The sequence below is a fragment of the Meriones unguiculatus genome, chromosome 8 (assembly GCF_030254825.1).
Source record: "Meriones unguiculatus strain TT.TT164.6M chromosome 8, Bangor_MerUng_6.1, whole genome shotgun sequence".
Lineage (NCBI taxonomy): Eukaryota > Metazoa > Chordata > Mammalia > Rodentia > Muridae > Meriones > Meriones unguiculatus.
In genome coordinates this window covers 10,492,171-10,504,581 of record NC_083356.1, presented here as the reverse complement: position 1 = coordinate 10,504,581, position 12,411 = coordinate 10,492,171, and the positions used below count along the sequence as shown (strand labels likewise).

The following is a 12,411-nucleotide window of genomic DNA, read 5'->3' as shown; positions in this document are numbered from 1 at the left end:
GAAAATCTCCTGCTATTGCTTCTAGCTGTATGTTTATAGTAAAATCTTTTTTTTTCATAGTTTTCTACTGAAAGACAACTTTGTCTGATTTCAGTGCCTCTCCCTTTGCTCTATTTTGAGCTTGCAGGGTCTTTTTTCATTACTTTATGTTCCTTTATGTGTCCTTAGGGAAATTACCCCTTCATGGGATCTTAAAAAGCATTCAATCACCCATTAGTGCTTGATTAGAGAACCTAATACATCTGCATAGATTGACAATGCCTAACATAGCTATTATTTTCTCATTATTTTATTGATCACTTCTTCCTTTTTTGATCTCTTTTAATTTGATTTTTATCTTTTCTTTACTTTTTTCTGTTTCTACAATAAGGTTTTACTTTATGACTGTATCTTATAATGCTCTATTTTCAGCTGATATTGCTTAGTTTTGATCGTATACAAAACCTCTTAAACCTGAACGTATTACTTTAAAGCTCGATGTTATTAATTATGTCTTGAATCCTGACTATTCACCCACATGGTACTATAGTTCTTTTAATTTGGTTGGTTCTGGCTTGCTGTTTCTTGGAATACGGTTTACTCAGCGCTGCTGTAGTCTAAAACATTCTGGACTTGGTTGCTTATGAGTCCGCATCTGTAAGATTAACCCCTTCAGACCCTTCCGTGCTACTTGGTCTCTTGAGTTTCAGCACCAGGAACCATCCCCAATGAGGATTGCTCTGGTTTTTGTTTGTATGGGAATAGCTTTGTTTCTTCTACTTTCTTTTGAACAGTTTTGCTGCATGTGGTGCTCCCAGCTGGAATTTTTTGTAAATTCTGTGAGAGTAGCTCATTGACTGCTGGTCTGCAGAGTTTCTTCTGAGAAATCTATTGAGAGTCTTAAAGAGGGTCTTTTATGTGTAAAGAAATCCCTTTCTCTTTCTTCTTTCAAAATTTTTGTCGTTGAATTTTGGCATTTTGATTAAACACTGTTTTATGAGTATTTTCTAGGGTTGAATCAGATTGGAAAGTTTTAAATATTGTGTGTTTAGATGTTTATGTGTTTCTCACTATTCTGGCACCTTTCAGCTATAGTTTCCTTAACTATTTCTATATATTTTTCTTTCTCTTCTCCCATAACTCCTAAAATGTGACTTGATTATATCATGCAAATCATATACCTTTCCTGTTAATTAATTTTAACATTGTTCTTCTCTGACTGGTATTTTCAAATGCCCTGGCTTCAAATAAAAAAAAATCTTTCTTTCTTTGATCATATTTAATGCCACATTTTAAATTACATTTTATTTTTTATTTTAATCACAGGTCATTCACTTGTATCCCAGCCATAGCCTCTCCCTCTTTCCCTCCCAACCCCACCCTTCCTCCCTATCTTCTCCCTGCCCCCTTCCAAGTCCACTGATAGGGGAGGTCCTCCTCCCCTTCCATCTGATCCTAGCTTATCAGCTATCTTCAGGACTGGCTGCAATGTTAAATTACATTTTCGACTCATCAATTGTATTCTTCAACTGCAGAATTGTTTTTCATTAAATGTTAGCCTTTTGTTGAATTTGAGTTGTTTATGTGCTTTTTAAATCTCACTAAGTTGAATCTGTTCTGTGCATGTACTTTTAATCTCACTTGCTGTCTGTCTGTGCTCCTTGAAGCCAGCTGAGCCTCCATGGAACAATTACTTTGAAGTTATTTTCAGGCAATCTGTTGATTTCTATCTCCTTGGGGCTTAGGACTAGAAAGGTACTGTGACCCTTTGAAGGCCTTATGCCCTTGATTTCTCTTCTTTCTCACTGCCTAATATTGAGAGCTGCACATTTAATGCACATTCAGGAGCAGTACCTCATTTCTTCTACTTTACAAACTGGTTGGGGAAGCTAAGTGTGAAGGTGCACACCTTTGATTCCAGCACTAGGGAGGCAAAAGGTGGAGCTCTGTAAGTTCAAGGCCAGCCTGGTCTATGGAGTGCATTGCAGGACAGCCAGAGCTACATAGTGAGACTTTGCCTTGGGGAAAACAAAACACGAATTTCTATCTGAGACAAAACGGATCAAGAGAACCCCCAAAGCCTTGAAAGTACTGTTCTGCTGATACCTCCAAGTCTGCTATTTATCCCACTGATATCCTCAGCTGAAATCACTGCTTGGAAATCACACTATCATGTTGGGAGCACATCCCATAGAAATTCACGCTCTGGTGTACATGGCTGGACCATGCCCATGGTGATCATAGTCAAGAAGCAGACAGAAATACAGGCGTGTTACGGTATGTGTGGGCCACCTTGGCACTGCTCCCTCTATTGGTAACACTGTGTAACAGGTATGCACAGAAAGTGCAGGTGGAGATGGGGTTCAGAGTGCTGGAGAACACAGAGCCACTGAAGCATTAGCACTCTGGGGTGTGCATGCATCGGCTGCAGAGGTGGCTGAAGACCCTGAGAGGTGGCTGTGGAGCTGGAAGCTGGAGCGTAGGCTCACATGGGCAACAGTGGCTCTGCAGCCTACAGTACTGACCTGCTTGCCATCAGTAAGGTTGATGTCTGAAGTATAGCTCATTCAGTGTCTGTAGAGCAAGAGTTCCAAGGCCAGCTGTGAACACACATCACAGACCCAGGGCCTGAGGCTCAGTGGCTCAACAGAGCTAGTTCCCACAGTGTCTAAAGCATGGGTACATGTGGTGAGTCATTGAGGAGGTTATGGAACATGATGGCTGGGGAAGACCGTGAATCCAGGATCTGGGGCTCATGAACTGCTACAAGGTGTGTAATAAACAGCTATAGATCCTTTTGGGGGTAGGTACAGAACATCTTTTTTTAAAATTTTTTATTTAACTTTCATCAATTACACTTTATTCATTCTGCATCCCCCCATAAGCCCCTCCCTCCTCCCCTGCCGACCCCACCCTCCCCCCTCCCTTTCTGCATGCATGCCCCTCCCCAAGTCCACTGATAGGGGAGGTCCTCCTCTCCTTCTTTCTGATCTTAGTCTATCAGTTGTCATCAGAAGTGGCTGCATTGTCAGGGTTCTGGGTTATCTCCATGAATAGTCCTTGGTTGGAGTATGAGTCTCTGGGAAGTTCCCTGTGTTCAAATTTTCTTGTTCTGTTGCTCTCCTTGTGGAGTTCCTGTCCTCTCCAGCTCTTACTATTTCCCACTTCTTACATAAAATTCCATTTTCTTCACAAAGAAATTCATACTGGCAGTGGCTGTCGACAAATCCAGCAGCAAACAGTCATTTCCTGTGAAGACAAGGCCACCGGGAACACTGGGAACCATGGTGGTACCCTATGCATCGCTGATGTTAATTCCCCATTGTTGGAAGAGTCTCTAGATGCCAGAGCTGTGCTACACACCAACAACTCTTGTGAAATTGTCCTCTGTTCTTTGCTACACTTTTTGTAGATTATTAGTTGGATGCCTTGCATTGCTATTTCTGAATCTCTAATTGTGTTGTAATGGAGGGAGAAATAAGCCTGTAGCCTCCTATTCTGACATCTTACTAATATAGTTATCCACTAGCTATTCTTAAGTTATTCATGGTTTAGGAACACTTTTCGACAGCACAAAAATCCTAAAGAAGTTAAGAATATGCAGATATTTACCACGTCTTAGAAACAGTAGGCATATAGTGAGGTAGGTCTAACATAATGACGTAGGTCTAATTTGTCTAGAATCGAACGTTCATTTTGACTCAACAAAATTTAAAATGTTTGAATTTGCTCCCAGAGAAGGTTAGTGAGCTATAATTTCCCAGCATTTTGCCGATGTGCCTTTAGAAAGGCAGGCTGGTTTGTACCCAAGACTGTTCAGTGGCTCTCCAGGGGCTCCACAGCTTCCTGTATCTACTGACTTGGAGTTACTCATGCATTAACTTAAGAGCATTTAGCCTCCTCAAGGAAAAGATGCTTCTTTTAGTATCGTTACTAAGTATGGTTAAATAGGGATTGTTGTAATTACCGACAATAGTTTTACAAACTTAAGATACTCTAAGTTGCAGTTTTAATTATATTGTAACTAATGGTAGGGTTTGGAGGAGCATGTTTTACATGAATTACAATTAGGTCATTTTTTTATTAAACTAAGAAAATTATTTGGGTACACTGCTGTCTGAGAGAAAATTTAAGTATTGGAGGAAAGCTGCTTTTAGTAGAGCTAGGAATTAGTGTTGTCTGAACGGTGTGCTGTGTCTCAGTTTTGAGACTTCTGATGGACCTTTTCTCTATACCCGAGTTTCTACTTTCTTGAATGGAAACCCTTCTTTTGTTTTTAAAAAAGATTGGCTTTTATTTCATGTGTATGGATGGTCTCCCTGGGTGTATGTAAGCGTACTGTGTGCATGCTTGGTGCCCATGGAGGCCAGGGGAAGGCACCGGATCCCCTGGAAATAGAGTTTTGCACCGGAGAGTCTTAAGCTATGATCTTGGTGCTGGGAACGTATCCTGGCTCCTCTACAAGAACGGCGGGTGCTCCAAATTGCTGAGCCAACCCTGCAGGCATGAGATTGTTTTCTACCTTTTTTTTTCTTTGTGCTTAATAGAACAAATGTGATTTGGAATACCCCCCCACCCAGTTATTGTCATTGAAAAGGAAGTAAAAAAACATAGGAAAAGGACTCCAGTTTAAAAGCTTGTATGTGTTCTTTCCACATTTCCTTGCCCTCACTTTTTATAACAGTTATCATTGTGGAAAATATTTAGGTTTCTAAACTGTCTGTAAGAAGTGTCCTTTGAGCACTGAGTATGATCTTCCATCCTACTGTCCTTTTATCTCCTCATAAGTAACTATATCTGGAATTGAATATTTATGTGATTATTTAACTTTTCTTTATAATTTCTACTTACCTGTGTATGTCTCTAGCAACGTACAATATTATCATACATTATGTAAATCGACCACTTTTATCTTTGGCCACAAGTCATTATTAATAAAATGAAAATAAATGCTGCTTAACTGACCAAGACTTTCTTATGATCAGAATAAGGTGAAGGAATTATTACTTCGCTTTTGGTATAATATGTATGTTACGGAGCAGCAGCGCGTACTCAGCTATTTGTCACTCTGTGAGGATGCTGATAAGAGCTCTTATGGGCATGGCTTATCAGCACCTCAGGCTTCACCCTCCTCATTTTTCTTGTACGTTTTTATCTGTGAAACAATTTCCACAAGATGGGTAGTCCTGGTTGTCTATCACCCTAATTAATGAGTCTATCCACACTACCAATTTGTCCACAGGAAATGTGTATGTCCAGGTCATTGCCACCTATTTTGCTTTGTAGTTTAGTTCTTCTTTGCTATGTCTAACATTATACTCCTGTTTCACTATGGCCTTCTGGAACCAACAGATTTTCATTTTATACCTTTATGTACTTTATGAGTGGATCATAGGTAAGGGCAGAAAGACAAATTGCAACCATAAACATCTTTGATGGCTCTTCCCAACTTATAACCTGCTTAGAACTACTTATTCTGAAGTTAAAGCAACTCAACAATTTCCTCATCAGCAAGTCCCTAGATGTGTCACAGGTCCTTATCACTTTCGGTTGGATTTCAAATAGCAGCCAACTAAACACACAAATTACGTATGTTTGTTGCACCCTGTGTTCTTCCCTTCACAAGAATCTGATCATTTTGTTCTCTTTAAGACTTATATACCCCTTTCTCTACACAATATCACCAAAGAACTACATATTATATAAATGGCCTGTATATCCAGAATGTTAACATATGCCTTTTTTAAAAAAGTATTTTTATAAATAAGATTTTCTATAATTTTGTCTTATCTCAAGATGCTAGTTCTATAGTATCCCATTTCTTATACCATCAATATCTCCACAACGTCCCAAATTCTCATAGCGTCAATATATCCAGTATTCCACATTCTCATAGCGTCTATATTCTACGTTGTCTCTCACATCTTCTCATATTGTTGATATTCTTACGCTGTTCTACATTCTCATGTCATCAGTAGCCACCAGATCCCACATTTTAATATCATTGATATTCCTATGGTGTCCCATATTCTCATAACATCAGTATTCCCACGACGCCTCACCTGCTTATACCGTCAATATGTTTATGATGTCCTACTTCTCATAGCATCAATATAACCGTAGTGTCCCAAGTTTTCAGACCACCAATATGTTCATGTTGTTCCTTGCTCTCGTACCATTGACAGCTAGTTTTCTCAAGATCACCATGATGTCCTGCTTCTCTCCATGTCCACACAGTGTTCATCCCCTATGGAAATGTCTTTTCCTGCCAATCTTCTCTTATAAAATCAAGACTTCAAAAGCAAGGCAGTAACAATTTAAGGTCCTTACCATATCAGAAACTGTGTTAAGTGGCATAAGGTGATGACAATATTTAAATTCCCAGGTGACTTCACGAGACTAATAAAAACTCACCGATGAAGCAATAAAGGTGGGTTGTCGAGCTCACTGGTGTCCTTTTAGCATTGTGCTCTGGGTCGTTTGCTTAATTCTCACCCAAACCATGATAAACATGCATTTACCTTCATTGTCCATGACAAAACTTTCTACTCATTGTAGAGAGATGTACCAAGCCAATGCTCATCTGAGACATTTTGACATATACTATTGAATCATATCGTTTATAGCTACTGAATAGTATATCAGTAATTTAAATTCTTGGTGTGATAGCACTCTAATATTCTCATACTCAGTATATTCCAAAACTGTCAATTTTTTTACTTATGGGGTTTATTTACTCTAAATCAAATAAAAAAAGTTTTATTTATTTTATTTAATTTGTATAAGTGTTCTTCCTGCATGTCTTCCTGTTTACTCTTTGTTTGCCTGGCACACCCAGAGTCCAGAAGGAGGTCCTGGATCTTTGCATCTAGCATTACAGATGGTTGTGAACTGCAATGTGGGTTCTGAGAATTGAACCCAGATTTTCTTGGAGAGTATTCAGTGCTCTTAACTGCTGAGGCATTTCTCTCCCCCCAACCTTTACCATTTTAAATGAGATGATCTTTCATGACAAATTGTGTCTTCTGATAAATTGCTAAGTTCATTTAAAAATACCTGAATCCTTTCAAAAGTACATTTCACAGCAAAGATTGTTTATCAGAGAAATAGGCAAAAAAATTTTAAGATCTACTGTGTAACTCGGTTAAATTTCATTAGGTTGGCAGTAATCTATAAATATAAAAGTAGAAACTACCCAGGGCAGAAGACAATATTATGCGTATAGAATGTATTATCACCAAAGTAACTGGGTGATTAGTTTCTTACACTGCCGTCTAGACTGGTCTTGAAGAATCTCCATGAGTTACGTGCCAATTCTCCTTAGACAAACAGTGAATTTTTCAACTCACCTCTCCGCTGCAACTCTGTTGCCATCAGTACCTCCACGACCTCCTAATGCTGGTATCTGCTGTTGGTTTACTGGCTGAAGACCACCATAGTCATGCTTCTCTAACGGGCAATTGCTCTACACACTCTAACATGCTGGGTGAGAGAATGGTTGTTCTTCTCCTAGTGAATCTTTCCCCTCAAGCCAAGAAGTCTCCCTATGGCTTTCTGAGGGATCAGGGGTGGTAGCACTGGAATAGAAATTGCATGTGTGTTTGTGTGTGTATAAAAGGCTTTGGAAGATGTGATTTCACAGTGATTTCAAGAGCATGATGTTCACTCCTTTTGTGTAGAAGCCATAAGTCAACTAGTTTTAGTCCAGACATCTTTGAGTAGAGGCACACTATGAAGAGATGCACACATTTGCATAGAAACTTCCCACAATAGTCTTTCTGCAAACACTATGATGACATTTTAAAGCGCCAGGACCTGTTTCTGTCTTTGATGAATATGAGCATAATTAAATGTGTATTTTGTTGAATAGCTGTTTTTTTGAGCCACTGTACTCAGTATACACTGTACACTGTGGTCTTGGAAGCTTAAATTCTTAGAGAGAAATCCCAGAACTACTGACACACCCACAATAAAAGTACTGTCTAGAGCATTTAATGCAGATAACCAATTCTTCACTACAATTTGTAATAAAAAAGAAAACCTTTGTACATTCTTAAGATGACAAGCTAACTATTTTAGAAAGTATCTTCTAAGAACTGTGACTGAAAGAGGCCAGGTAAAGGGCTCCTAATTTTTACTCCTACACGTGACTCTTTTATGTATGTATTTTCTTAATGCTTAGGTTCTTGTTGATGTCTCTGAAATGATAGAGAAGGAAACAGCTCTGTGTGTTATATTGTGTGTTATGCTGATGTGAAACACGCAGTGTAATTCTGTAGTAAGCATGCCTTTCTGAATAAAAGGAAACAGCAGATTCTGTAGCTTCTGCCCAAAAAAGCCCAGCTTCTACGTTCTGCAGCTTGCAGATGTCATCTCGGCTCTGGGAATGTCTTCCCTGTGAGGCTGCAGCCGGTCTGGAGACTTCTGCCTATGATTTGGGTTGTAATTTTATTTGTGGAAATACACCAATCAGGGAGCTCCGATTGTCTTAGGGATGAGGTGATCAATAGCCCATTACTGGGTAGAGCCCAGGCTGCAGGAAGTGCATTGAAGACTCCAAAGCATGAATTATGCATGCCCTGCTCATTCTTTAGTCCTCGCACAGAATGACAGGGTTTGTGAAGTCGCCTCAGATAGTTTCTTGCATTAAGTGACTGCAGTGAAATGCTTAATATTTTCAGGCATAGAAGCAGCATTGACTCCAGCCAGCCGGGTTCGGGGATGTAAATTCTCAGCTTACAGCCCAGAAGGCTTCATTTGAAAGTATTGCCATGTAGCGCTCCAGCTTTGCAGTCTTATAACCTGTTCTTCGCAGAAGGTTGGCTGAAGGATGGGAGCGGCTGTGCCTGCCTCTGAGGTCACAGCTTGAGGTCCTTTTAACTTGCCTTCTGCTGCAGAAGGGCGGCCGATTGTGCCATAAGCTCTCCCCGAGTCTGTTCAAAGGGACAATCTGAAACAGACATTATACCGAGATCGGCCGATGATTCAATACATGGTGAGTCCAACATTTTTTGGTACGTTAGGTAATTGCCAAGGAGAATGTGCTGAGTCGGGATAAAGGGTGACGGCAGTGCAGGTGATCCGGACTCAGATCTCCTCACCTGGCTCTCCATTATTGTGTGGAGAGCTGTCGTTATTTTATCTATCTGACTGTACGGCTGTGAAATATTTATTTTGCATGCAAAGGCTTTTCAAGAATGCGCAGGAACTTAGACGAGAGCGGGCAGACTGGGGAGGGGCAGGCCGGGAGTGAGCTGAATCAGTAAGTGAAAATCACCTCCTGCCGGAGAAGTTTCAGCAGGGCTGGGGCTGAGCCCAGCTCGGGTTCTTACCTTGATGTCGCCGCTTCAAATTGTGCTAAAACGTGAACCCGTCCAAAATGCACAGCAGTGCCAAGCCGTCCTCAAAAATGCCTTGCATTTCTTTTAGCAGATGTGAGTAAAGGGGATGATTTGGAATAGCATGTCCTTGAGGGAGGACCTTGTTGAAGCAAGACTGTTTGACTTTTACCTACACTGCCTTTTCCTCTACTGTTAAAAACATGCTATTCGAAAAGGACAGGATCAATGGAGTACTGTAAAATTTACTGGGAGATTATACTTATTTTCTCCGGTGTTTTAAAAATTAAGTGTGTGGCAGTTATAGAACTCCCTTTATAGGAGACAAAGAAAATTCGCAAAAACTCAGCGAACTGAACACATAGTACTATATGACTATATTGGTAAATGCTCTCTGTGAATTAAAGCTGCTTGCTAAATATGGCAGTTCATAAGTGCAAATAAATTTTCAGCATATAAATTCCTAAATGTCTCTTTAAAGTAAATAGCATCAGTCAATATTCAGTGAAGGACTTGAACTGTAAAATTTAAGGATACTTTCCCAAGTACATTTGTATTATCAGTGAATATATATGCAAACACATATGCTATAACTCGTAATATATAAGATATACTATATGTATAAAGCATATTTGTTGAGACTAAGTTTTAAAAATATATTCACTAAACCATCTATCAGTAACTAACAGTAGAGAAAGGGGTTTTTGTACAATGGGCATCATTTTTCTGAGAAACAGAGAAATCTCCAACAATGAGAAGAGGCTGGACACTCCACTTCCTAAGCATTTCCCAGGGTGAAACAGTTCTGCCAGTGTTCTTCCGTCACCTGGGCTTCTGTCTGCAGCCTGGTGTGGCACAGCCAGCCAGCACTGCCTGATGTGTTTGCTCCATAGAACGAATCTAGTTCACTTACACCAGGGAACTCCAGGTAGGGTTTTCCTTGAGGGAAGGAAAACGGGGAAGAGGGAAGTACCTGCCTATTGAGGTCTCTTGATGCTGAGTCACAGTGTTCAATCTCAAATGCCTACTGCCTAAGGTGGCTCTTAGAATCCCAAAGAAAATTAAGAAAAGAAAGGAGGGCGGGGGAGAACTTAGTGATGCTATTGCCTCAGGATGCATAGTAAATTCTGGGTGGTGAGTGTAATGAAGCTACTACTTGTTGCATTTGGCTGAAGGAAAAGACAAATACAGTACATACGACATGCTGGTGGCCACATAAAAGGTAGTTCCTAGTTCCTACACGATGAGTAGGAAACGTGAAATAGGATGCATTCTGTTCCCACTGACAGCAGCAGTTAGGATTAATTTCTGTGAATGATGGCTTGGGAGAAACCAGCAAATTCATGAGAATGTTTAATATCAACCTTAATATAAATGACGTCGGTTGGTGATTTTAGTGACAAGATAATTATCATAGTAGGTATAGTTGGCAAGGGAGACTGAAGAACATAATGTAACACAAAAAGGAGTGGGGAAAGAGAATAATGAATGTGTTAGCCAAACATAAAATACAGAGTTTGAAAGGAAAATGGATAGAATTAGGAACCTTATGTATCACACTTTTTCAATATCAGTGTGTCAGTATTCTGAATATGGTTCATTGACATAAGGTTTGATAGTTCATCTAAAAATTTGTTAGTAGAATAAGAAATCAAGTGACATGAACCTCAAAATGATAGACTTGAAAGTTTTCCTATAGGGAATAATTATGATATAGATATAGACCCACGCTGTAATAAATCTGTTGAGATTTATTACTTACAAGTTTATAAGTAATAAACTTACAAGTTTATAAATAATAAATCTCAGTAGACAACTACACTTTCTCTTCCACCTTCCAAACTAGACTTCCCATGTCTTGAAAGAGCCAAGGGTGATGTGCTCTTTTCTCAGTATCTGTGGGAATAACAAGTTTTCTTTTCTCTCTCATTTCTTAATCTGTTCTTCTCAAAGCTATACAATTAAATTTTACTAGAACATGTGAAAAACATTAGTATAATGCAAAATAGCCCCCCCACACACATATAAAGATAATTCAGCTAAGATTATGGGGCATTTTAGATCACTTGTGGAAAATTGAGAGACATAGAAATCTTTATGTGGAGATGGGCATTGTTCTCATTTCCCCAAACATTAACATACATACAAATTGATTAAATAATAGCTTATTTTCACAGCAATAAAGTTTCCCATAGGGAATTCTGTGGACTGTCCTGAGCTCTGTCATTGCAAAAACCACAGAGAGCTTTCCTCGTGGGAAGCTATAACAAAGACTGTCAAGAAGAAACTTCACCTCCTTTTATCTCTCATTGGAAAATTGATAGGAATAGTTCCCTATTTTTTTTAATGCATACTATGTGAAATACTTTTCATCTGCACTCTTCTTTTAAGATTTTCTTTTATTACATCTTAATTATGTGTAATTGTGTGTAATGCATGTGTGTGCGCGCTTCCAGAGGCCAGAGTAAGCATTGACTGCTGGAGCTAATGTTAGCAATAGATGACTGTAAGCCACCAGATGCTATACCATAAACTGAACATGGTTCCTATGGATAGCAGTGAATCTTAGCTTTAAAGTCACCTCTCCAGCCCCCAGAAATGCTCTTTTAAATTGACTGAGGTGTTATCGCTTGAGTTTTTCATCTTGGCCATTCTGATGGGTGTAAGGTGATATCTCAGGATCGTTTTGATTTGCATTTCCCTGATGGCTAATGAGGATGAGCATTTCTTTAAGTGTTTTTCTGCCATTCGATATTCCTCTGTCGAGAATTCTCTGTTTAGCTCTGTTCCCCATTTTTTAATTGGATTACTTGGATTGCTGCTTTTCAGCTTCTTTAGTTCTTTGTGTATACTGGATATTAGTCCTCTGTCTGATAAAGGGTTAGTGAAGATTCTTTCCCAATCTGTAGGCAGTCATTTTGTTTTGATGACGGTATCCTTTGCTTTACAGAAACTTTTCAGTTTCATGAGGTCCCATTTATTGATTGTTGCTCTTAGAGCCTGTGCTGTTGGTGTTCTGTTCAGGAAGTTGTCTCCTGTGCCAATGAGTTCGATAACACATGCTGGAGAGGTTGTGGAGAAAGGGGAACCCTCC

At 39.5% G+C, this 12,411-nt stretch overlaps 1 protein-coding gene across 3 annotated transcripts in view; it reads left to right on the top strand.

Moving 5' to 3' along the window:
• Positions 1–12,411, top strand: part of Cntn1 (contactin 1) — a 311,867-nt gene that overhangs the window by 98,364 nt on the left and 201,092 nt on the right. Inside the window, exon 1 of one of the 3 annotated variants that reach the window (XM_060388786.1) lies at positions 8,586–8,974. The exons of the other annotated variants lie outside the window; for them this stretch is intronic. The gene's annotated coding sequence lies outside the window, so the exon portion shown is untranslated. Of the gene's footprint in view, positions 1–8,585; positions 8,975–12,411 lie in introns of those variants that run through there. 3 annotated transcript variants of the gene reach the window in all.